A 27,283-nucleotide genomic window follows, 5' to 3' on the forward strand; every position below is an offset into this window, starting at 1 on the left:
TTCAAATGTTGACTCCATGTTCACTATGTGGCTATTAGTGGCAGCTATTTGTGGCAGCTATAGAGGATAGAACACTGGTCTTGGGGTCAAGATGAGTTAAATGCAAATCTGACCTCAGAAACTTACTACCTATGTGACTCTAGGCAAGTCACTTAACTTCTGTTTGCCCCAGTTTCCTCAAATGTAAAATGGAAATAATAATAGTATTTACCATGTAGAGTTACTGTGAGAATCAAATGAGATAATATCTGTAAAGGTGCTTAGCAGAGTGCCTCTCACCTAGCAGGTATTATATAAATGCTCATCCCCCTCCCCTCTGCTTCTCCCCACCTGAACACCCTACTTGATGTTCCAGACAACTTCTATGATTACAAATTACAGAGAAGTTATTGGTTTGCATTTTAGAGTATTCTCATACAGATTAAATCACAGGCCCAAACCAAAAAAAATCTATTTTATATGCTCATGATGGAAAAAATGGTTTCTTGGCTAATCACTTTCTTTCACAATTATTCATATATTCTATTTTGTATTATCTCTCATTTATACTATTTCATCTACCATCTACTACCTACTATTTACTGTGGTCTCTCCCTTTTTCTACTATAATCATTCTAACTACACAGGAACTTGAATACCTATTTTAAAACAAAATGCAAACATTTAAATTTTAGTTTTATAGAATATGTTAATAGCATACAAGTGATTTAAATCTCTATATGATCTAAATGTAACCTTAAATTTAATTCATTTGAAAATTAGGGACCAAGGACATTGTGACTAATAATTAAATTAGAAATTTATTCATTTAACTTAAGATATATAACCACCATTACATACCAAAAATCCTCATACACCAAATAAGAAGGCAGAAATACATTAATGATCTCTGTTTTCAGGAACTTTGTAGAAGTAATTAGAATAGAGAAGGCTCCATATATAAACATTTAAAACATTTTCTTTACCATTTTTTGAGTACCAACTGTGAAATATCATTCATTAAAAGCAGTATCTATATATCTATATATGTCATCTTCCTGTGAAGATTGATTTTCATGACTTTTGTCTGACAGAGGTTTGTTTTTTGACATAGAACTCAGATATTATTATAAATATAGTTGTTATCAATCTTGTTACACACTTATCACTGCCTAGCCCTCTGCTATATTCAGTGTGTAAAGTTTTCAAGTAGCTTATAGTGCAGGCTGCTATAAGTCATTGTTGTTAATATGCTGCATCTTAATTATACTCCAGACAGCCCTCCCCAAATGGGGATATTTCCAGTTCACTTTGAATTGTCTGCCATTTTGATTCCTCCCAGATTATAATGTTTTATGATTCGCAGTGATAGAGCATCTAGTGAAGACTATTGCTTTTAAAACTGGTCTCCATTCTATTTTCCAAATCCAATGTCTCATCTTGCACCTCTGTGTCTTTGCAAGATCATCCCTTCTATCTGTAATGTATATTTTCCTCACCTATGCCTCGTGGAATCCCTACCTCCACTAAAGGCCCTGCTCAAATAAAACCTCCAACTTGATGCCTTTCTTAATCAGATCCTCCTAGTTGTTAGAATTCCACTCTTAAAATTACTTTGTATTTACTTGGTATATATATGGTTTCTATTTATTCATATATGTACATGTTGCTTCCCCCAGTGGAATGCAAGTTCCTCGAAGGTATCGATTGTGTGGGTTTTGTCTTTGTATCCCCAATATTCAGAGCCAGTTTAGCAAATAGCAGGCAAAACAAGTACACAAGATAACAAGCATTTATTGTTTCCTGTGTGCCAGGCACTATGCTAAGTGCTGGAATAGAAACAAAAGCAAAAAAAAAAAAGATAGTCCCTACCCTGGAGAAGATAATAATCTAATGAGGGCAGACAATACATAAAAGGGAGCCCAAAAGCAGGGAATGGGGTAGAGAGATAAAGAATACTGACACAGGGTCCTGGAGACAGACTGTATAGTCAGAAGTAGAGCTGGGAGGGGAATGAAGCATGAGTATCATGGGCTTGTCCCCAAAATACAGACATGGAAAGGAACTCACTAATGAGAAAGGGACCAGCATGGTGGAGTGATTTTGCAGACTGAGAAGGATCAAGGCAATGAGGAAAGTTCCAGTATGAGAGGGCCACTGAGTTCTGGCAATATCATCTTAAGAGTCAGAAGCATAACTGTTGTTGTTCATTCGTTTCAGTTCTGACTCTTTGTGACCCTGTTTGAGGTTTTCTTGGCAAAGATGCTAGAGTGGTTTGCCATTTCCTTCTCCAGTTCATTTTTCAGATGAAGAAACTAAGGCAAGCAGGGTTAAGTCACGCAGCTAGGAAGTATCTTAGGCCAAATTTGAACCCAGGAAGATAATTCTTCTTGTCTTTGGGTCCAGTGCTTTATCCACTGTGCTACTTTAGCTGCCCTAAGTATAGCTGTAATAGATAGAGGCTTAATACATTTTCATTGAATTGAATTATATATATATACATATATTTACATATGTATTCAATCATATATATATATATTTACATATATATATTTTACTATAAGTAAGCTTAGAAAGGCTAGTTATTTTTAAGCATGTTAGTAGCTTTTTATAATCATATAATCCAAAGTATAAATGAAAAATGTACATTTCTGTTTTATTTTAAACTGTCAAATCCGAAAGGAATATTTGAGAATTTTAAATAAGGCAGAAGAAAATGTAGGCAGTCCTTTGAATCTATTTATTGTGGAGAAAATACTTATGGGTGATTGTGCTGTCATCAGTCTTTCCTTTCCTTCCTTGTTGAATATACATAACATGTAAAATCTTCCGAACAGATCTCCTATTAGTTATTTCCTCTGAGAAGAATTTTGGATCCTTTTTTCTGTGGTCATGTTTTCTTCCCGATGTACCTATATGATGTTTATAGAAATTCAAACCACCCTAATTGATTAAAGTACATTTTTTGAAGGAAAACAAACAAAAAAATCATAATCATAATAATTATTCATGGTCAGAGTCTAACATTTTTCTGTGTGTATCTTTCAGGGACAAGGAAAGGAAGGGTTTATCTAGAGGACAACCATCATTGGTTGGACTTTTCCAAAGTTCAAAGAGAGGGTTGGAAACATTGATGTCACAGTGGGAATGAATGTGCACATTCATTTTCTGTTGAGACCTGTTGTTAAAGTCAATTTTTATGCTGTTTTTCAGAAGGTTGTATAGTTGTAATCCCTGGGTCACTGCCAGGAGTGGCCACAGTAACAAAATGCCCAGTGTCCCTCGATCTTTTCAAAACAATCTGTCACTGTGCAAAGAGTTTTGAATAACCCTGAATCTTGTTACTAGCCAGCATTATTTAGGTCATGTCAAGACCCCAAGATCTGTAGAACTTTTCTTTTTCTTGTAATAGCCCATAGATTCATTCTCATAAATCTTCTTACTTTTTGTTATTTAGCCATCTAAAGTTAGTTCAGTCCTTGCTTTCACATTGTGGAGGAGCTTGCACTGTCTGTATCCCATGCCTAGAATGCCATTCGTCTTTCCCCTTAAAAATTTCCTATTAATTTTAAGATCATTTTATATACATATATATTTTCTCCATAGATAGTATGCCACTTCTCCCCAAGGATTTTGTGACACTGATTACTTTTGGATCTGTTTCGTTTTTGTCTTTATGTCTTGTCCCCAGTGTCTGACAAATAACTAAATACTTAATAAATGCTTATTGAATAATTTATTGACTATTTGGAACTGGTATAAGCTTCTCAGGATGCAGGAATAATATCTCATTTCCCCTCTGTATATTCCATGTTAACTACCTCATGAATACCTCTGACCAAAACAAAGTATATTTTACTTTAAAAACAGTATGTTAGGTTTTTTTTAACTTTGAAATGCTAATTTTCTTCCACACCTATTTTTATAAGACAGCCTTTGCATAAAGTGTCCTGTAATTTTATGATTACATTTATGAAAAGGAAAAATTTTAGAGCTGTGAATATGATGTGCTTCCAAACATTGAAACAATAAAGTAGAAAAATAGAAGACTGTGAATGGAAAATGTTACCACTAGTAGGAATCTTCCCAGATGTTTTATGTAGAATTGAATTTCATAGACTTTACCTTTATTATTTAGTAGAAAATATCTTTAGAAGGAAATATATGTTTCTACCAAATCCCATTCAGAAGAATACTTTCTTCACCAAATGAAGCAAGTAAGAGTATTTGAATCTTTTAATGGAAAAAATAAAAAAAAATTTATATCCTAGCCTTTAAGCACTAACTCATTTTATGCTTCAATTGCTAATTTTCTCCAATGAAGGTTCTATTGTAATTTTTATATTGGAAAAAGCTTATTTCTAAACTTGGGCTCAATAAACTTTTATTCATGTCTCTGATACAGAAATGATCCATTATTAAAATTCTAGAGCTTAATGAACAACAGAAGTCCATGAAATTATATTGCTCATTATAATTATGCCTTTCCTTGACTTTTGAAGTCTTTTTAGGGATAATTATTTTGCATGGATTTTTTTCTAAAAGTAAAAAAAAAGTCTACAGATATTTCTCTATTCATTAATTACTTCTGCTGCCTTTGATGAAGGTAGTATAAAGAATACCCCTAAAAATTTTGAGGCAGACCACTGTGTGTAAGCAAGGATTGACTTTTAGTTTTTTGTCCTTTTCTATAATATGAATTCTAAACTATTTGTTAATAATAGCTACATCAAAGAAGAAAGGCACTTGCCACCAGTAGGTGTGGTGGCAAAACAAGGCAATGAAAGTACTTGAATCCAGGAATATGTGAAAGGAATATTTCCCATAAAACTGCTGTAGTTCATATATCTATATATCTATATACACACATACATACATACATATATATATATATATATGTAAGCTTATCCACTCTTTGAATCTTTTTTAACCCCCTGTTAAATATTGTCACAACATTGCCCCCAATACTCATGTATGCTCACATGAATAATAATGCCCCTCTTTTGGTGGTGATATTCAGCTACTAAATGGTGTCAGGAATGCTGAGAGATCATCCAAGCACAGATGTTCTTTGTCTCAGTAATTCACTATCAGTAAGGCCAGGAAAAACAGGAGAGAAGGAAAGGGGGAAGTGACTAGCCCTCAAATTGGAGCTTTTGTAGCAAAACTTAAGTGTTATCCCCTTCTTCCCTGTCTCCCCCAGTTCCCTTTAAGTTACAATGCTTGAAGGGTTATACTTTCTATTAATGGTGGCTGGATTCTTATTTATCCTTTGAGGTATCACTCTTCAAATAGCTTAAGTATTTCAGATCTTAGCGAATTTTCAATTGGAATCTAGTTGTATATGTTCTTTGAGAGGCAGTTTGGAAGACTGGATAGAGAATCAGCCTGGAGTCAGGAAGCTCTAGATCATATACTCACTCTAAGAACATTTGCAATTACCTTAAGCTCTAAGTCCTTCAGACAAATTTCTAAAATTGTAAATTGTAGAGTGGTTACTGATCTTTATTGTTTGAGGGAATTTCCTCACTCAGAATTTCCTACAGTGAAACTACAGGTTTGGACACCCTCTCCCCTGCAAAAAAAAAATCATTAATATAAACTAAAATTGTCTGTTTTAAGCAATTTTAAGCTAGCACTAAGCCTTTCATTTTAAAATCAATTGAGATGTAAAATTCCCTAGGCCTGTGTTGAAGAACACTTCCAATTCAGATGCAATGGAGGAGATAGAGTTGGAGAATGACTGGATTGTGTAAAATTGAGCAGTGGGCATGGTATACCTTAGATGATGTCAAATACATAGGAGTACATTATGAAAGAAAGAAGAGAGAGAGAGAGAAATGGGAAACTTGATTCTAAGCATTTGGAGAACTAAAAGAAATGTGAAAAGAAGAGTAAAGAACTGGCTAAGTCACAGTCAGTATATAATTCTCTGCATTTTTCTTGAATTTGAAGTATTAGAAAATTTAGATATTCCAGGGAGGATAGCAACTATTATTTTCTTTGAGGAGTGAAAGGAATGGGAAATGTATTCTAGCCTATGAAGAATCAATATGTTTCTACTGAGGGGACAGAAATGTGTGAAAAGCAAAAATATATTATGAATTGTTGATGATGATGATGATGATGATGATGATGATAATGGCTATTTTGGTGTTGGTGTTGGTGAAGATAATGATCATAATGACTGGGTGAAATTTTGTTTACATTTTTTTTGGATATAGCAGACTCTTCCTAACAAAGCATGATCCCTTAAAAAAATCTGTTGCTTAAAAAAAAAAAAAAACTTCCTGCTGTCTCTAGAATTTCATGGCTATAGGGAACTATTGGTGAGAATCTTCTTCTATCAATGTATAGCCATGTCTTCCTTGAAATTCAGTAATCCTGGAGAACTGGGATGCTTTGTGACCTGCCCACGGTGACAGACATTAGGGATATTTCCTTTAACTTTGATACCATGACAAAAATTTGACCTGAGTCTTGTTTCCTCCTCATTGAATGTGCTTGCTTTTGTCTTTTTGTTTCTTCAGTAACCTTAGAGAAAGTGAAACTCTTAAAGGACAATAATTTTTGTTTCCCTGTCACTACTACATAAGCACTGGATTATTTCCTAGCATCTTCAAGCTTTTCAGACTTTTTTACCTTTCCTAAATTCTGTGGACTCAGATGTCTATTAAATTTGCATTTTAGAGACTGCTCACTTCTGGGAAGGGAAAAGGAAAGTTGATTTAAACATTTTTTCACTTCTTTATACTTGGTATCAAGAACCACTCTGTCTTTTTGTATACCTTCTTACATCAAACATTCAAGTACCTTGACACCTAATAATTTCACCCAAGTTGAGGTAATGTGATATAATGAAAACAACACTACTTGAAATCAAGGATTTGGATTCAAACCCTAGTTCAATCACTACCAATGTAATATCAAGCAATTCATTTCACATTAATGAGTCTCAATTTTTTATCTATAAACTGAATGGTTTAGATTGAATCATCTCTAAGGTCCCTTCTAGCTCTGGATCCTATGAAAATAAAACAAAAAAAAATAAACAGATATCCTAGAAGCTGATGGAAGAAAGCTGGGCAGTGCCCATTCTATGTATTTTATGCACATCTGATGGTTTTTTTTCTTGTTCTAAAGTGTAGCCTTTATTTTCACATTTTAATTCAATGCAGAGTCATGTATTAGCTATGTTACATTTCCTGGCCCTGCAGAACTATAATTTATAATTGTAATTTCTATTCATTTTTTACTAAAACTGTACTATAATATGCAGGGAAGTCCTGTGAAATTTGTTCTAATGATATTTTATCTATATTCTTTGATGGATCGCTCATCGCATTGACATGGCATAAATGAATACAGAATACATGTCCCCAACAGTATTCTATATTTATTTATATGTCCAGTCTTAAAAGGAAGAAATCCCAATAAATACCCTCAAAGTACTGACTAGTTGCTTCTATTGCCTATTCATTTCCATAACCATGGGAATCCTGTCTTCTGAGGCCATTACATAGACCTTGGTGGAAATGTTTTCCCAGAGCAGAATTACAAGTACAGGTTTTGATTAGGAAGGTTCCTTGTAGTTCATGGTCATCCATCTTAGTGCTAGTAGTTGTTTCTTGGTCCACTGATTATGGTCCCATAGCTTCAATCTGTTCAATCTGTGAAAGCTGATGAAAAAAAGACTTGACAGAAAATGCCTAGCTGAAATAATAGCTTTGAAAAATCAGCAACTATAAACTCTACAGTTGTTTTAAAGATACCCAAAAGTATGGCATGAGTTTAAATAATATACTGAATAAATCCCTAATGTTCTGCTTCATTTAAAAATTGGAATATGGATTTGTTTTAAAGAATATTGTTGGCATCTTTTATTTCTCCAACCTTCTGTTTGACAAATAAATCAAAAGATCAATTTTTTTTAGTTAAAATCGTTTAATAGGAACAATCTTGGACAAGCAGAAATAGTTTTGATTTTGAAGGTTAGAGCAACATACAACTGGGAAAGAATCCACAGGGCCAGCTAGATTCGATAGCTTGCATCTCCTCTAGAGATCTTTGCTTTAAAAAGATGGCCACATAGACACTGCCTTGTTTGAGCTGCATGCCATTTCTTAAAACTGTTGCCTCTCCACACAAGGTATGAGACATTATTCTATTTACATTTAAAAATATTTCTTTTTTCCTCTTCAGTGTAGTGGAAATGCCCATAAATCAGTCAGTGGAATCTCTCCCTAACATAGGTGTAGAACAGCTTTATTGATCTCTGGATTTGCCCGGTCATTTCGGATGTCGTCCAGGTGGTTATCAAAATTCACAAAGGTTTCATAGGACCTGCTGTCCAAGAGAGATGCCGAGATCCTCTGAGCTTCCGGCCAGTCTTCACAATAATCATAGTGGGGATCTTTGCATCGCTATTTGTTTTCATGATGCTCATACACACAAATCGTAGGTTCTATGCACTCCATTGTAAACTTCGTGTTGTCTACCATGATGAGTGCGGTATCACTGAAGTCCTCTGCAGTTCTGGAAGCTACCTTCTCAGCAACCTGGTTCGGAATGGCATCCTTTACACGTTCATCAGCTTGATAATAACCAGCAATCACACAGCTATTATCTTTGCACCATGAATCAATCAAGGTGAGGGCCACCTCCAGCATGGGGGCCAGCGCCAAGGTGCTGTGGAAGAGGGGGATGCAGTCCACGAAGAGGGTCTGCTGAGGATTCGCGCCGCGCCGTGCAATGGCTGCTCCTTGAGGGGCTTCTGCTTCTCGGCCACCAGGAGCCCGTTGACGGCGCAGTGGGGGTACTTGGCCCGGTGCAGCACCATCTTGCAGCAGGCCTGGATGGTCAGCTTCCCGCTGGGCATGGTGAGGCCTGGGCCCGAGGCCCACAACAACGGCGGCTGGGCACCCTCCCAGTCCCGGCGCGGGTCGGCCCCCACGGCGTCTCTCGGCTCCGGCCCCACGGCCCCTCAGCATAGACGGACGGGTTTCCGCGGCCCTGCCTGGCCCCCGAGGCGCCCCGCCGCCTCCTCTCATCTGCCGGGCTCGGATGGACCGCGGGCCGTCGGCCGCCGTCCGGGTGTCGAGAAGCGCCCGGCCCAAAAGATCAATTTTAATTGAGTAATGATGTATTTCACTTATTAAATAAGGATTTCTCTCTTTGGGATTTGTTTACCTGTCAGAATTATAGAACTTCAATAGAAAATCATTCATTTTTAGTTAAATGATTTTTGATAGAACAAAGAAAATCACATAAATTATGTTTAAAGACCTTGATGCTTGAAATAAGTATTTTTTTAACGTCAGGCATATATGCGGAGTTCGAAAATAATAATAAGATGTCAAATCTGCTCTCAGTCACTGCTGTGCTAAAGAATAACAGTGTAGGATATAATATTCGTTTGTATGTGAGTGAATGAATGATTCTGAATGATTTTATTATCATAGGTGATAACATCAAATGTCCTATGTATAAACTTTACTTAATAGCTCTTTCATTTGGGAAGTTATGATGACATATTGATTACTTTGGGACATTTAATTTTTTTCTAAAACTGTTCTTTGGCAAAACTGCATGGTGCTATAAAAGGGTTGAGGGTGGGGGGGGCGAGAATAATTGTACAAAATCAGGGACAGGAATATTAGCAATGTGTACAGGTCAAATTTTAGCAGCAACATTCCACCACATCTGTCCCCAGATCTGCCCCACACTTGTGTTTGTGTGTACATGTTCTTGTGCACACAAATAATTACAAATATGTATACAAAATTTTCTTAAAGTTTTCCTTTTCTTAAAAGTTATGAGTTGATAAGCTCATTGATCATTCTGTCACTAAAATCAAGTTGATAGAATTTAGTCAATATCTATTGAAATCATCAAGAGGCTTATTTAAGCATTAATAAAGTAACAGCTGCTATAGCAGCAGCCAAATATGCTACTGTTAGTTTTTAATTTAATCTTAATTGCTTTGAGTCAGACCCTCACAAGTGGGAAATCTCCGTACTGTTTGATTCAATTGCCTAATTTGCCTTTCCATTTTAGACCATATAGTTTACTATTTAGTTTGAACAAAGGTCAAATCACAGAATAATAGAAATTCAGAGTTGGAGGAACCTCAATGCCCATCTACCTAAAAAAGAAATCACTACTATATCATTCTGGACAAGTACTATGTCTGGACAATTGCTGTTACAACTAATGAAAATAAGGAATCCCCTGAAGTTGTCACCTTATTTTAATTCACATGGCGTATTTCCATTTGCCTGGACCTAATGACCACAATTTACATAAATCTAGATTTGAATAGTGTATATTCTAATACATGCAAGCACTTCAAGGGATTCCTTTTTGGTAATAATTGGGACCTAGATGTAGTCATTGGGTCTTTGCTTGATACTCATAAGAGGGAGCATATGACTTCCACAGGCAGTCGTTTCTACTTTTGGATAGGTAGCTATTAGAAAGTTTTTCCTTGACATCAAGACAAAGTTTGCCTCTTTGTAACTTCTACTCATAGCTTCTATATCTGCTCCTTGGGGTCAAAGAGAACAAACTTCATCCCATTTCTACAATGATAACTCTTTAGATATTTGAAGAGAGTTATCATGTTCTTGAGTCTTCTGTTCTCCAGGTTAAACATGCCTGGTTCCTTCAATTGATTCCCAAATGACATGGACTCAAGGTCCTTCATCTTCCTGGATGGCTTGTTCTAGATGTCATTGAGAAGTCCTTCGTGTGTTATGTCATCTAGACCTGAGAATAATATTCCAGATATTATCAGGGTATAATCTCCTTATCTATAATTTAAAGCATATTTCTCAAATATCAATGTGTAATCTTACTTTCAAATGACCAAAAGTATATTTTTATATGCTATACAGACATCCTTCAACATTTGCAGGTTTCACATTTGTGGTTTTGGTTATTTGAGGTTTGGCAATTGATAATTAAATGGATTTTTGGAGATTTACTGCATACTGTGAAAAATTGCAGATGACTGTGTATGTAAAGATAACTAAAATATTTTAGTAAGTCATAAATGCATAAGTACTATATATTATTAATCTATTTTATCATTTACTACCAGTAAGTATACATGCAAAAATTTAATGTAAACAGTTAAATTTTGTTAAAAGTTTCAGTGTGCTAAAGAACTATGGACTATGCACTCTCTTTGGGAATATCTCTTCTTTATCTCTTTACCATCCAGATTCAGTCACCTGATTTTCTCCTGCAGTGATCTTTATATCTTGCACTTTTCATAGGAAAAAGAAATCGGTGAATCAGTTGTTGCACCTACACCACCAACTGTGAAGACTGGGTAGTGTGGGAGGTACTAATCTCTCTCACATAGAAACCGCAACATTTTTATGGGTGCAGTGTGTTGTTTTACTTGTTTTGTGTGTTTAATAAATAGCATCAGAATTATTAAAAATTATGGTTGGGGGTAAGACCTAGAGTTATTTGTGGTTTTTGACATTCATGGGAGTCCTGCACCTCTAACTCCACAAAGGTAGAGGGTTGACTCTATGACTTTTTTTTTTCATGAAAGAACACCTGAGTAGTTTTTATTGATTTTTTTTTTTTTGCTTTTGTAGCACCTGCTTTTCCCCAAACTGCTTCCCCCTCACAGAGAACTATCCCTTGTAATATGGAATTGAAAAGAGGAAGAAAAAAATGTACAGGAAAACTAACCTGGTCTATGAGTGACCACAAGCACTGTTTTCTGCCTTGGAACTGTGAGGAGAGTTCCCTCTCCATCAAGGTACAAGCTCCACCATGCTAGCACTCCTCCTCACCCCAGTATCACCACCCAGATCCAAGCACAGGCAAAGCAAGAAAATCCTGCCTCAGCACCAGCAAAGAGATCCCTGCAATCCCCCTCTGATCAGCTACTCAATTCCCCCTTAGTCTGTGGGCCAGAAGCTCACAAAGAAGCTGCCACCCCACGGCCACATCAGGACTGGGGCTGGGACTGAGCTTCTCTCTCACCGCAGTCACAGACTTTTCCTACTGAAGGTCTAAGTTGTCTTTGGTTTTTGTGGGTTGAGAAGTCTGGAAACCACCACAGCTGTCCACAATTCAGTCCCCTGAGGCCTATTCCAGGTTTGCTGAGGCCTGTTTTGCCTGTGTGCCCATGCTGAACTACATTTCTCTCCCAGCCCAGTGTGATAGGCCTTTCCAATCAACCATCCACTTTGTCTTGGGCTGGAAATATGTTTCACTCTGTCTTTTTGTGAGTTCTGCTGCTCTAGAATTTGTTTAGAGCCATTTTTTACAAGTATTTGGAGGGGTTTGGAGGAGAGCTCAAGCAAGTCACTGCTTTTACACTGCCATTTTGGCTCCACCCCTCTTGATTGTATAACTTTAAAGAAGTTCCATTATTTATATAAAGTAACCAAAATGATGATATATTATTAGATGTGATATTTATGATATATATGAAATTAAGATACCAAGTTCAAATTAGTAGCTTTGAGCAGAATTAATAGTTTTTTGTTTTTTTGTTTTTTTTAGCAACTATTTAATATCATTTTGGTAGAAAATTAATAGAAAATCTGCATATGAAAAATGCCATTGCCATTTCTTTTTTTCTTTCTCTTTCCTTGTTCCTTTTATCTGCTTATAATACTTCTAGTATTAATCATAATTCTCAGAATCTGTCCTTTATTCTGCTTAATTATACCCAGGAAAAGAAAATAAAACAATAAGAATAGGGGTAAAAGTTGGGGAATTCAAAAAAAAACAAGTAGAGGAAGATAATCAGCATTTATATAGTATCTACTATGTGCCAAACATTGTTAGCATTTACTTTTTTTTTGCAAATATTATCTCATCTGATCCTCAGAAAACTCTATGAAGTAGGTGTTCTTATTATCTCCATTTTACAGTTGAGGAAACTGAGGTTCAGGGCATAAAGTCACACAGCTAATAAGTGTCTGAGGCCAGATTTGAACTCAAGTCTTTCTTGAGGTCCATTGTCCTTACCACAGTTTCTTGTATTCAGTAGAAACTCAATAAATATTTTTGAATAAATGCTGATATGAAGCTAATGTTGGATTCATTTGACAGATAGTTTGAGTTTTCAAGGAGAACTGTCATTAATGAGTTTTCTTGAGAAATCATAATTAAAGTTGCATCTTAATGGAACTAAAACTCATTTTTAAGCCCTTAGAGCAACTTTTTTGTGTCTGAGGAGTATAAGTCAAAGAAAATTGAGTCAGTAGTGCCCCAAGATATTTTAATGCAAGGATTGCTAACAGTTCTATAAATATGAAAAAAAAATCACTGTTATCCTTGGAGTGTCAAGTGAGCAGGAATCATATTAATTAACTTAACATCTTATTTCTAGGGAAGAGCCAACAATAAAATTTAAACTTTTGAACACTGAAATAGTGATTTGACAGATTGAGTCCTTAAAATCTTTATTTAAATTATATCCCCGCATCCCCTTCTAACAAGACCATCACCAGTCCAGTGGGCATGTACTTCTTGTACTTATGTTCTTGTATACATATTTTTGAATAAAGGATCTTTTAGCATTGGCAACAGGGCTTCTAGGCAGATTGCATGCAATACCTCACCGACTCACAGGTCTTCACTGAAAACAGAAGTGGAGATTATTTAAGCATAGAGAATGAACATGTACATTGAATACATTGGGGGCATTTTAGCTCAAAGATAAATAAAAAAATCATTGTTCATCAGTATGGGAATTTGTTCAATTAGATAACTATTTTGTATAAAGAATGTAGTTCTAACAATTTGTGATAGTAGCATGCAGAAATTAAAATAGTTTGAGCTTCATGAAAACTGGAAGACATTTATGCAGAATAATTTAAAATAGAAACAAGATACTATAATTTTCAGATTTCTTTGTCCTTATGAAATTATAACCATGAACTTTTTGCTTTAAGGGGTCTGGGGAGTTTACCCTTTCCCTCTCCATTCAGGAGCCACCTCTCAGAACTCTGGACCCACACAATCAAAATGGGTCCAGGCCTGGAGGAGCCTGATCTTTAGTGAGGGATGAACACACAAGACTCAAGTGCACACATCATCAAAGACTTAAATAAATTACAGGAATTTACAAATATTGCCATTCTAACTCTCCCAGGAGAATTTGTGGGACAGTTGAATTGATATTTCTCACAAAAATAAAAACAATACTTTACATTTTTTCTTATGTTGTATTTTTCAAGGCATTTTTACACATTATATCCTACACAATAAAGAAATTCATATTAGAGGATGTGGCTTACCTAAGGTTATTTGTTGACTAATTAGTAAATAAAGATTTATTGAGCAATAACTATAGGAGTAATATGCCATTAGATTATAAGCTCCTATAGGGCAGGGACTACTTCATTTTTGTTTTTGTATCCCCATCACTTAGCACAGTAAGTATTTAATAAAAGGCTTATTTTGTTAATTAGATGCTTTAAGGGATTAAAGAGAAGTATAAGAAATTCACTGAGCTCAAGGATATAATTGTGGAAACAAGACAGACATAGTATTACTAGGAACTCATATACTATTGATTACATCTTTTTTTACATTATATACATTAATTGATGAGTAGAGCTCTGAGGATTCAATGAAAAGCAAAAGACAATACCTGCTCTCAAAGAGCTCATAGTCTAAGGAAGATAACATGTAAACATGTAACATGTGTGCAAATAATAGATAGGATAAATTGGGGACAGTCTCAGAAGGAAGGCACTAAAATTAAGAAAGACTGGGAAAGGAATCTTGCGGAAGGTAGGATGTTAGTTGAGACTTGAAGGAAGTCAAAAAAGGTGGTAGGTAGAGATAAGGAGAGAGGATTCTAGATATGAGGGATATCCAGTGAAAATGTCTGGAAATGAGAGTCAGAATATCTTTTTTGAGTCAGTGTCACTATATCCTAGTGTAATTAGAAGGTAGTAAAGTTTAAAATTGGAAAGGTAGCAGGGGTTCAGGTAATGAAGGACTTTCAACAATAAAACAATTAGAAGACCCCCAAAACTGCTAATTAGTGATTCATTATATGTTATAGAATTCAGAGAAGCCTGAAGTCATTTTGGAGTGGACTAGTCAAAAAATGGTACATACAGAAAGAGAAATGTGAACTGAGCCTTGAAAGATTTGGAGGAGACAAAGCATTCTAGATGAAAGCAACCCTATGAGCAATGCTATTAGATTTTAGGTTCCTTGAGATTAGGGACTGTGTTTTTTCATTAAAAACAAAGAAACAAACTCTGGTGCCTAGATTAGTTCCTTGGATATAATAGGTGTGTACTAAATGGTTATTAAATTGAATTGAGCAAATGGCAAGAAAACAATAATGAACTTTATGTTTCTGGATGACTATAGGAAAGTATGTATATATGCCAAAGGGATGGTATTAAAAAAATAGAAAAGAATAAAGGGGTATAGGTATATTTTGGTTTTTCCCTTTTCCTCAACTGGTTACCAAGTCCTGTCCTATATTCCTTTAGAATACCTCTAGCATTCTTTACTTCTTTTCCATTCTCACTTCTAGCTTCTGAATTGGTATTCAGGCCCTTATCATCATATGCCTGGGCTTTTGAAGTATCATCTTAAATTGTCTCTTTTCCTTCATTTTCTCTTTATGTTATTCATGTTGTTCATCATAAGTGTAATCTTATGACTCAGCTAAAATTCACAGGCATGCATTTGGAGTACACCTCCAGAATGTCATATTCCAAGCCCTCTGATCCCTTAATGTAGAAGCTGCTAAATCTTGTGTTATCCTGATTGTGTTTCCATGATACTTGAATTGTTTCTTTCTGGCTCCTAGGAATATTTTCTCTTGACCTCAGAACTCTGGAATTTGGCTATAATATTCCTAGGAGTTTTCCTTTTGGGATCTCTTTCAGGAAGTGATCAGTGGATTCTTTCAATTTCTATTTTACCCTCTGGTTCTAGAATATCAGGGCAGTTTTCCTTGATAATTTCTTGAAAGATAATGTCTAGGCTCTTTTTTTTTTGATCATGGCTTTCAGGTAGTCCAATAATTTTTAAATTTTAAATTTATATTTTTAAATTTAAATGTAATTAAATTAATTTATTTAAAATTTTAAACATAATAAATTTATAAATAAAATAAATACATATCAAATTTATAAATAAATAAAATATAAATAAATTTAAATTGTTTAATTAAATTAATTTAATTTAATTAAAATTAAAATTTTAAGTTAAGAAAAATGGATCTATTTTCCAGGTCAGTTATTTTTAAAATGAGATATTTCACATTTTCTTCTTTTTATTGTTCTTTTGATTTTGTTCTATTGTTTCTTGATGTCTCATTAGCTTCCACTTGGCCAATTCTAATTATTAAGGAATTGTTTTCTTCAGTGAGATTTTGGCCATTCTCCTTTTTAGGGAGTTGTTTTCTTCAGTGAATTTTTGTATATCTTTTTCCATTTGGCCAATTTTGCTCTTTAAAGAGTCCTTCTCTTCAGTGGACTCTTTTGTGCCTCTTTTATGATTTGGCCTATTCTGTTTTTTTAAGATATTATTTTCTTCTTCCATCACTCTCATTTCTTTTCCCAATTTGTCCTTTAACTCTTTATTTGATTTTATTTTTTTTGAAGTATGAATTATTTATTTTTGAGACTGAGAACAATTCACATTTTTCTTTGGGGGAAGTGGGGGGAGACTTTGTATATAGCCATTTTGACTTTGTTGTCCTTTTCTGAGTTTGTGTTTTCATCTTCCCAGTCATCATAGCAAATTTTTATTGTCAGATTCCTTTTTTATTTTTGCTTGCTCATTTTTGGACCCTATTTTTTGACTTTTAATTTTATGTTAAAGTTGGGCTGTGGTCCTTGGGTGAAGGGGGCACTGTCTGCAGCTTATGGCTTTTTGTTCTTTTGTTTTCAGAGTTAGTTCTGGGAGGCTGTAAATTTTCAGTTTTTCTGAGGTGGTATGATCTAAGAAGTCTGTAAATTTTTAGTTTTTCTGAGGTGATATGATCTAAGGAGCTGTCCTGGCCTGTACTCTGGTCTGTGAATGACTGTAAGTACTATCTTTTGTCCTAGGACTGTGACCAGGTTTATTGCTCCTCTGCAGCCAGAATCCCAAGTGCTCCTCACCATTGGACTTTGACCTGGAACTGAATATGGGCAATGCAACAGAGTCTGCACCTAGTGCCAGGAAAGGGTCCCTTGTAATCTCCTTCTGACCTCCTTACTGTTTGCGGGCTGAGAACTCTAGAAGTCACTGCTGTTAATTTAGTTGCCTCCCAGGCCTGCTATTGGCTTGTGCTGAGCATTGCACATTACTGCTTGCCTGTTGGAGGGACTGGGGCCTCATTGCTGGCTTGCTGAGCACTGCGTGCACTGGACTATATTCTCCTCTTACTCCAGAGAGACAGTCCTTCCTTGTTGATCTTCTAAGTTGTTTTGCCCTGGAATATTGTTTCACTTTGTCTTTTTGTTGGTTTTACTGTTCCAGAATTCATTTTGAAACATTATTTTAAAGTTGTTTGGAGGGAAATTTGGGAAAGAGGTCAGGTGAGTCCCTGCCTTTACTCTGCCATCTTGGCTCTGCCTCTCCAAATTAAAATTTTAAAAGAATGAACTTATGACCACCAGTCCTTTAACTCCATTGCTTATCCTTCTTGGGAAAGTGCATAGTTCAATCAGAAAGATATTTTTGTTTTTTGTTTTATTTTTGCCAAGAAGCTAAAAAGGCAGTTCTGTATTTTAAGTAAATGATAATGTTCTGATTAAAAAAAACTCTTGACTAAGTTTGAATTTTTTCAAATTAAAATTTATTCATTAATTTTGAAATCTTAAGTTTAGTTGTTTCTTTGATGAATAACTTTCCCTTTATGATTGAGCATTTAATAAATGTCCACCTTTAGAAGATTTCCATGTATTCACACCCTAATGAGATGTGCTCAACATGCCTATGTTTAATTATCCCCCCCCCTTTTGTTTAAGGCATGACCTATGTTTTCATCAGCTTAGTGAATTACTGGTAAGGAAACACCCTTCCCCATTAAAGGTGGATATATACTTTAAAACTTGTAGTCTTATCTAGGACCCTTAAAGGTCAAGTTACTAATTCAGAGTCACGTAGCCATTATGTGTCAAAGGCAGGATTTTAATCAACATCTTTCAAACTTAGGAACAAACTCTCTATCTACTACACCACATTGCTTTTGTAATTATGCCATTACCTTGCTAAAAGCACGCAGTGACTGATTCCCCATTGCTTAGAGGAAGAGACCAAACTCTTTACTTTTTCAAACTTATCTCTCACTAGCTCTAGATGAACTACTGTATTCATCCTCCTGGAAATTTGCTGCTTTTACTCAGCTTATTAATACTTGGTTCTCTGCCTATCCAAATCCTATTCATGCTTCAAGATCCATTTCAGTTTTTAACATTTCCCTGAAGACCTTCCTAACTACCTAACTGGAAGTGACCTCTCCCTAAGGTAATAATAGTTATCTAATTCAGCACTGAACAATTACTACCTAGTACCTGAGCCCTCATATCTTTTTTTTTCTCTACACTTTATTGCTTTTTCAACTCATCAGTTCCCATGGGTTCAGTTATAATCTCTGTGTAGACGACTCTAAGATATGCATGTTTAGACATGGTCTCTTGACTATCAGTCCTATATCACCAACAAAAGTATAAAAAAAAGTAAAGGATACATCAATATTAATGTGGCAAAATCTTCTCTCCACTAGTGACATTAAAGCCACTACATGTGGAATATTTAAGTTCTCCTTGTGCCCCATAAAGAAGTAGAAATTAAAGAGAGTGAAGGCATTTTGATGAGGCCTAGTATGTACTAAGATGATCTGTGATGGATGTAGTACTATTTTGAGGATATTAAGGGATTAGGTCTCAAACTATTTGAAAGAGGGAAAGATACCAAAATATTGGGAAAAATACATCTGACTGAGTCATGTAACCCACAAGATGGAGAACCAGGATTTTTCTCCACTCCCCACCAACCTCTCCTTCAACCCTCCCCACAAAAAAAAAAACAACCTAAAGAGGAATTTTTCATAAGAGGTAGAGCAGATACAGTCGTTTCAACATGATAAGAAAGGAAGAATCATAATGATATAACAACCTTTTGCATTAACAGTGGAGAACTCTAATCTTTAACATATCTGCTTAACCTATCTTCTCCATCAGTTTTCATAGTCAGTCAGAGCACATAAGCCAATCCATAGGCTTATGCTTTGGAACTACTTGGGGAATGTCAAGCTGCTGTAATCTCTAATGACATACTCTGCTTCTGCCCTTTATTCAGCATTCTGTTGTAATTAGCAGTGAACTTCAACTTTATCCATTTACATGAGGATGCTAAGCAGAAGGTTGGAGAATTGGGTTTCTCATTTTCTAGGGTAGCCCCTAGTTTATAGAACCTCAAACCAACAGAAATTCTGCCTAAATCAACCACCTGGACCTTCCTCAATCCCTTGAAAAGCAGAAGATACTAGCATAACCCAATCAGAGAGCTAAAGATCAGGGGGAAGTAGGGCAAAGATCCAGGATATAGGTATTTATGAGAACTAAAGAAAAGAGGCTCTAGATGGAGTAAGGTCTATCTCCCTAGAAGCTATTTGGGGGAGAGCCTGAGGTCAGTTCAAAACAAATTCTTCAACATGTAAGAAGGCTGAGATACTTGAGGTCCAGTCCTTGTGATAAACCCACCATCCATGTAGAAGATGAGAGGGGACTACCGGTTAACTTACAGTTGGAGTATATGGGGGAAAAAGGCTAAAAGCACAACAGAGCTCAAGAGGAATATAATCAAATTTAAAAAATCAAAAGGCAAAAAGAGAAATTAACAGAAAATACTAAAAGTATTAGGGAGGATGACTATCAGCACATCCAACAGATTACAAAACATTCTAAATAGATATTTTAAGACAAAGGAAATTGAATTAAAACCTGATAAGACACAGAACTCTGTGGATTCTTAAGAGATTGTGAAATGAAACCACATCAGGATTTCTTGGAATAGTTAGAGAAAGATTACTTTCTTGAGAGAAAAATAAATTAGAAGAACTGGCAGAAAGTATGGCCTGTATAGCAAACACAATTAACAGAATGGAGAAGTGTGAGCCCCTAGTGGTGAATCCCTTTAAAAAAGCAAAAGAGAAAATAACAATTGGGAGTACAAAGAAACTGAAATGAACAATAATGTGGAAGAAGAAAAGCAAAAGTAATAACTTTTTATACGGACATGAGTTTCATAAAATGGAAAAAAATCTTTAAGATGGAATATGTAGAAACAAATTAGGTATCATAGTTCTCCTAGAAGAATATAACAAATCATAAAACCTGAACACCACAACGCAAGAATTAATAGTAAAAACTTGCTAGAACATGTGAATATAGAAAAAAAAGCACCAATTGAAAGAGTCCACAGATTTCTATACAAAAATAAAACCAAAAAATGGCATTTTAAATAGTTGGAAAAAATGGAAATAATAGTAAAAGACAAAAAATCATAGGAACATCAATAATTTCATATCAATCTTAATAGAGGCAGCTAGGTGGCACAGTGGATAGAGTACTTAGCCAAGCATCAGGAAAACCTGATTTCAAATCTTATCTCAAGGTATAGACCTTGGACAAGTCCCTTAATCTGTTTTCCTCTGTTTCCTTAACTGTAAAATATGGATGATAAGAACACCTACCTCTCAGGTTTATTGTAAGGATCAAATGAGATAATATTTGTAAAGTGATTAGCACAATACCTGGCACAAAGTAGACACTCTATAATGTTGTTATTATTATTTCCAATTTTTTATAAAAAAATTATGAACATAATCTATTTTTTACACAAGGGAGCAGCTTGGGATTATTGAAAGCCTTATATGATTTTCTATATCCAATCCAAGTCCAGTCTTCTTTTGATTTAATTCTGAATTCAACCAATTTTTTAATCTGCATCTGTGGTACATATAGTGCAAGAGAATAGACATTTTTCATTCTTGGATTTTTCACAAATTTTTGGATAAATTTGTTTGCATTAATATGGATCTCACAAGACCTATAGTATTTTGGGGCTTAGTGAAATATATTTCTCATATATTCAATGTATTCTCCTAATGATTTATAAAGATGACAATGTGGGCATGTAGATAGGTGATTATTATTGTATACTTGATATCTTGATCTTTTAGAGGAACAGACATGTTGTTCTGATTTTTTTTTGCATTCTTTTGGAACTTGCTTATGCTGTCTCTAGAGCAGATTCATTCTGTGTTTATTTAGTTGGTCCAATCATTCTTCTTGAATTAACTACTTTAACTTCTTATCTTATTTCTACTTTTTTTCCTAGTAGTTTCACTTCTTAATGCTCTTGGGATGATATAGCTTAATTTTTGAGTTTCAAAACAAGTTTTCTATAAACATGTTTTTCTTTTTTATGAGACAATGCTGCTTATAATCTGCTGCCATTCTCTAAAAAGTCACATCATATACAAATCCAAAGAGCAAGGAAAGAGATACTTTTTTCAACTATGGATGAAAATTCATTATGTAGGGCCTGATCTAATAAGATGAGGCTCTCTATATTTACAGTAGTTAGGTTGAGTTTTTTTTTTTAGGAGAGAGGTTTAAAAGAGGGGGTATGATAACTTCATTCATTTACCAGGACAACAATTAAAATCTTTTTAGCAGTGAAGAGGCTGCCAAAACTTACTAGCAGAGCCTTCAACAACTGAACAATTTTCATACCACATTAAAGCCTCAGAATAATATTTTATGGAAGTCAAATAATAGGATCATAGATTAAAAAGTAGAATTAACCTGAGAGTTCATTTAATTTTTGACCAATCAAGGGACATATAGGATAAAAAGAGATTAGAGAATTTTGATTATAGAAAATTATAAAATTTCTGCACAAGTGGGATCAATATAATTCAAATTAGAAGATGAACAGTCAACTGGGAAAAAAATCTTTACAGCAAGTTTCCCTGGTAAAGGTCTGATATCCAAAATATGTTGGGAACTGATTGGAATATAAATACAAATACACACAGATCTCTCTCTCTTTCTCCTCTCTCTCTCTCTCTCTCTCTCTCTCTCTCTCTTCCTCTCTCTCTCTTTCTCTCTCTCTGTCTCTCTTTTTCTCTCTGTCTCTCCATCTCTCTCTCTCTCTCTCTCTGTTTGTCTATTTGTCTGTCTGTCTGTCTCAGTCTTTGTCTCACCCATTCCAGTGTAAATGGCTAAATGACTTGAACTGACAGCTTTTAAAGGAAGCAATATTAGATATCAATGACCATATAAAAAGACTCCAAATCATAAATAATGAAAAATGCAAATTAAAACAACTCTGAGTTCCTATTGAGTACTTATCCAATTGGCATAGAAGGAAAAAAAGGGAAAATAATAATTGCTGGGGACGATATGATTGTTAGACACCCTATTGTACTATTTTGTGGAGCTGTGATTGACCCAGACATTTTGAAAAGCAATTGGAGATTCTACATCCAAAGACACCAAGCCATGTATAACGTTTGATCCAGCAATGCTACTAGTAGGCCTGTTCCTTGAAGACATCAAATAAAGGAGGAAAGAACTCATACACACCAATATTAATTACAAATTACATTGTTATAGCAAAGAACTAGAAACTAAGGGGGTGCCTGTCAACTGGGGAATGAATGAGCAAATTGTAGTAATGAATATAATGGCATATTATTGTGCCAGTAGAAATAATGAAAAGGGATAGATTCATGAAAAAAAAAACTTGGGAAAACATATATGAACTTATGGAGAATAAAATGAGCAGTATTAGCATATATAATGGCTACAACATTGTAAAAAAAAAACTTTGGAAAGACATAAGAACTCTGATAAATGCAATGGTCAACCTTGACCTCAGAGGACTGATAAAGAAGCATACTATCTACCTCCTGATAGAGAAGTGGTGGACACATTTTTGTACATGGTCAATGTGTGATTTTTTTTTTTTGCCCAATGCTGCTTATTTGTTAAAAAGAAGGGTTTCTTGTTAGGGGAAGAGGAAATGGGCGGGTAGATAGTGATAGAGGTTCCAAAAAACAAAAAGAAATGAAAGAGGGGGGAGGGAAGGAATCTAGGAAAGAAGGAAGGAAGGAAAAAAAAGAACTAGAGAGAGAAAATGTCATTTGATACCTTTTTACAAATGCATAGAAGACAAAATTAAATTCAGTGGAATACACAGACAAGCAGGATAACTTTGAAACAATCAAGTTAAATTTATTTTATATTGTAAAATACAAGTTTTATACAGTATATATTTACTGTTTCATATCAAATTTATTTTTTAATTCTTTGTATATGTAAATGTTCATATTCATATGTTAGGTTTAGAAAAACAAAACCATTTTAAAAAGAAAGAAATCTGCAATTCACTTTCAAAGAGTTTTATAAATTAGTTTGTTTTCTAAAAACACTGTGTCCTGGCTGCCATTTCTCACCACATATAGGGAGAAAGATTTTCCTAGGCTCTCTTGTCCTTTCCATCATGGCAACTGCTTTTTATCAGTTAAGATATTTGCAAGAAATCATAACCATAAAATCATCTTTTTTTCTAATTATTTAGAACTGGTGAGATTGAACTGTATTAGTTGCAGTAGTCTGTCTGCAGATAGAGAACTTTAATGATTACCATATCAGTAACCAAATACTTCTTGTCTTTTAAGATTCTGTAAATTTCATTTGCGTATATTTGTGTATATATGCATGTGTGATGTTTGGTACTTGCCATGACTAAAACTTTCTAATTTTCTTCTGGGAAAAAAGTGTTCATGATACATAGATATGAGACTTCTGAATTGTCAGGAATTCATTGTTTTCTTAAGTTCATCACACCTAACTCATATTTTTCTAACATATAATTTGCTCTCCTCCCCTGTGCCCACTGTCATAATGAGGACACCAAGTATCAAGTATGTGTTGACATGTTTTAGAGGATTCTAGGCAAGTTCTTTGTAGAATTTTTGTATTTCAACCTCTGCAGCCAGATGAGGTCACAAAAGCTGCAGTTACTCTCTTAACAGTATTCCTGCTTATGCTCATCATGAACACGTTAAAACTCAATGGCAAGTGATGTTCTGGAAAAATGATGCTTGTAATTTCCCTTGGGCATATTATGAACCCAATCCTTTGTTTGGCGTTATAAGAAGAACTTTTGAGCCATTGTTCTAAATTGCATCTCTCCTATTTCTTATGGTTATGCTCCTCACAAAATAAGTATTGATGTAATGAATTTCCTCAAATACTATATCAAATTGCTGCTCATTGGACAATGATCTGTTTGTATCTACAATATGGATCTATCCTTTTAATGGCATAGAGAACTAACAGGTGAAGAAATTATATTTAATAATGTAAGTCATTCCTTTGTCTGCAACATATAGTCTTAGAGAGTTGCCTAGAGAATTGAGAAGTTAAGTGACTTGTCCAGGGCCACTAAGCCAGTATGTGTCAGAAATGGGACTGAACCCAAGTCTTTCTGGCTCTGAAGCTAGCTGTCTATCTATTATAGCACACTACTTCTAATATAATATTTGAGTAACTGAATTACATCAATACAGTTAAGTTAACTAATCATGGCTCTTTTGCATTTAAGAAAGGAGTATTAAGTATTAAGTATTTTTTAAAAAAAGGAAGAAGAAGACTTCTAGGGGATGAGCTAAGATGGAGGAGTAGAGAAAGCACTCAGCTGAGCTCTTCCAACATTCTCTTCCAAACCACTTTAAAATAATGCCTCAGATTGAATTCTGTAGTGGCAGAGTCAACAAAAGGTTAGAATGAGACATTCTTCTAACCAGAGACAATATAGGAGGTCAGAGAAATCTGTGACATGAGGGAGGAGACTGGCCTGAAGCCCACATACATGAAAAGTCATTGATGGTTACAGAAGTAGCAATAGTTTGGTGTTCTTAAGCCAGAGATGGTAAAGGACCTGACAACCAATCAGAAAGAAATTAGAGGGGATCCCTGCTAGTACTGGACACAGGATGGGACCCAGTTTGGCTACTCCATTGTTGAGATGCATTTCTGAGTCATGGTTGAATGGCAGAGAGGAACACTTTCTGTCATGAGGGAATGGAAACTCTGAAGGATAGTATCATTTGCAACTTCAAGGGATCAGGAACCCTAAGGAAGAGTACTGATTGCAGTCCCAAAGGGATGAAGGGCCCTTCTTGGGTAAGGGCCAAGAAAACAGTAACCACATCTCTCCTCAGATCATAACACCTTGGAAGAACCAAAAACTTTTAAACCCCTAGAACTAGCTCTGAAAACAGCAGTGCCTAAAGCTTGAGACAAAGTCCTTCTACCATACACCATGAATAGAACCCAACATTATTGATCCAAATTAAGAAATAGGATGGGAAAATGAGCCCAAAACAAAAAGAACCTGGCCATAAAAATCTACTATGGTGACAGGGAAGATCAAGATACTTAGTCTTGATCTTAAAACTTAGAGGAAACCTAGAAGGCAATGAAGTCAAATATCTATAAGCAAAGCCTAAAAGAAAAATGTGAATGGGATATAAGTCCAACAAGAACTCCTTGATGAGCTAAAAACTGATTTTCAAAATCAAATAAGAGTGGTAGAGGAAAAATAGTTAAAGAAATGAAAGCAAAGGAAGAAAATTATGAAAAGGCAATGAACAAATTGGTGAGAAAGGCACAGATATACTGAAGAAAATAAAACTGTAAAAAACAAAATTGACCAAATGGAAAAAAGAGGTACAAAACTCATTAATAAAAATAAATCTTTAAAAACAGAATTGACCAAAAGGAAAATGAGTTAGACAAGCTCACTGAAGAAAATAATGTCCTTTAAAACTAGAAGCAAGCAAGTGAGATGTGTTTTGAGACATCAAAATGAAAAAGACAAAAAGAACAAAAAAGGAAGAAAAAGTGAAATATCTCATTGGAAAAACAATTGATCTTGAAAATAGATCAAGGAAAGATAATATTAGAATTATTGGATTACCTGAAAACTATGATCAAATAAAGAGCCTAGACATCATATTTTAAGAAATTATTGGGGCAAAGCCAAGATGGTGAAGTAAAAGAAGTGACTTGCTTGAGCTTGCCCTGAAAATATCTCCACATACGTGTAAAAAATGACTCTATACAAATTCTAAAGCAGCAGAACCCATAAATAGACAGAGTAAAACAAATTCCCAGCCCCAGACAACCTGAATGGTTGATAGGAAAGGTCTCTTGTGCCAGGCTGGGAAAGGAGCACAATTCAGCATGTGCTGTGCAGGCAAAGACAGAGCTGGCCTCAAGAAAGTGAATCGCAGGTAGCTGTGGTGGTTTCTAGACTTCTCAACCCACAAACACTGAAGACAACTTAGAAGGTCAGTGGGAAAGGTCTGTAGTACCTATGAGTAAGTGAGTAAGAAGTATAGTCCAGTCCTAGCACTACTGCAGCCCCAGGGCAGCGACCACAACAGCAGTGGCTGTGTCTGGAGCTCCTGGCCCACAGATATTGGGGGGATAAAGCAGCTGATTAGAGGAGGACTGCAGGGATCTCTTTGCTGGAACTGAGGTAGGATTCTCTTGTTTTGTCCATGCTTGAATCCGGGCCACAGTCCTGGGTGGTGGTGGTCTTGGAGCAAGGAGGAACACTAAGGAGTCACAGATTGTGGTGGTGATGGAGAGAAAATCTTTCTCACAGAAAAGAGTGCTTGTGGTCGCTTATAGACCAGAGCACAGCCAGGAGAGGAATAAACACCTCACCCTTGATCATAGCACCTTGGAAGAACTGAAAACTTACAGGCCCCTAGAAGTATCTCTGAAAACAGCTGCACAAAACCCCTGAAGCTTGGTACAGTACACCCTCCACACTAGAAGCAGAACCTTAAGCCTTCCCTTAAGAAGGAGTTAAAAAATCAAGTAATTGGCTGGCAACATGAGTGAACAGAGGGAAAAAAAATCAGACTATAGAATCTTTGGTGACAAAGAAGATCAAAACATACAACCAGAAGAAGACAACAAAGTCAAAGCTCCTACATCCAAAGCCTGTAAGAAAAATATGAATTGGTCTCAGGCCATGGGAAGAGCTGAAAAAAGAATTTTGAAAATCAAGTAAGAGAAGTAGGAGAAAATTGGGAAGAGAAATGAGAGTGATGCAAGAAATTCATGAAAAACTAGTCAATAGCTTGCTAAAGGAGACCCCCAAAATAGTGAAGAAAATAACACCTTAAAAATAGATTAACCCAAATGGCAAAAGAGGTCCAAAAAAACAATGAGAAGAATGCCTTAAAAAGCAGAACTGGCCAAATGGA

At 35.4% G+C, this 27,283-nt stretch overlaps 1 protein-coding gene and 1 pseudogene across 1 annotated transcript in view; one reads left to right on the forward strand and one right to left on the reverse strand.

Moving 5' to 3' along the window:
- Positions 1–27,283, forward strand: part of GRIK2 (glutamate ionotropic receptor kainate type subunit 2) — a 790,978-nt gene that overhangs the window by 536,822 nt on the left and 226,873 nt on the right. The gene's annotated exons all lie outside the window — the stretch shown is intronic.
- Positions 8,223–8,857, reverse strand: LOC114038233 (annotated as a pseudogene).

Source organism: Vombatus ursinus, unplaced genomic scaffold, assembly GCF_900497805.2.
Source record: "Vombatus ursinus unplaced genomic scaffold, bare-nosed wombat genome assembly UNPS02000582.1, whole genome shotgun sequence".
Classification (NCBI taxonomy): Eukaryota; Metazoa; Chordata; class Mammalia; order Diprotodontia; family Vombatidae; genus Vombatus; species Vombatus ursinus.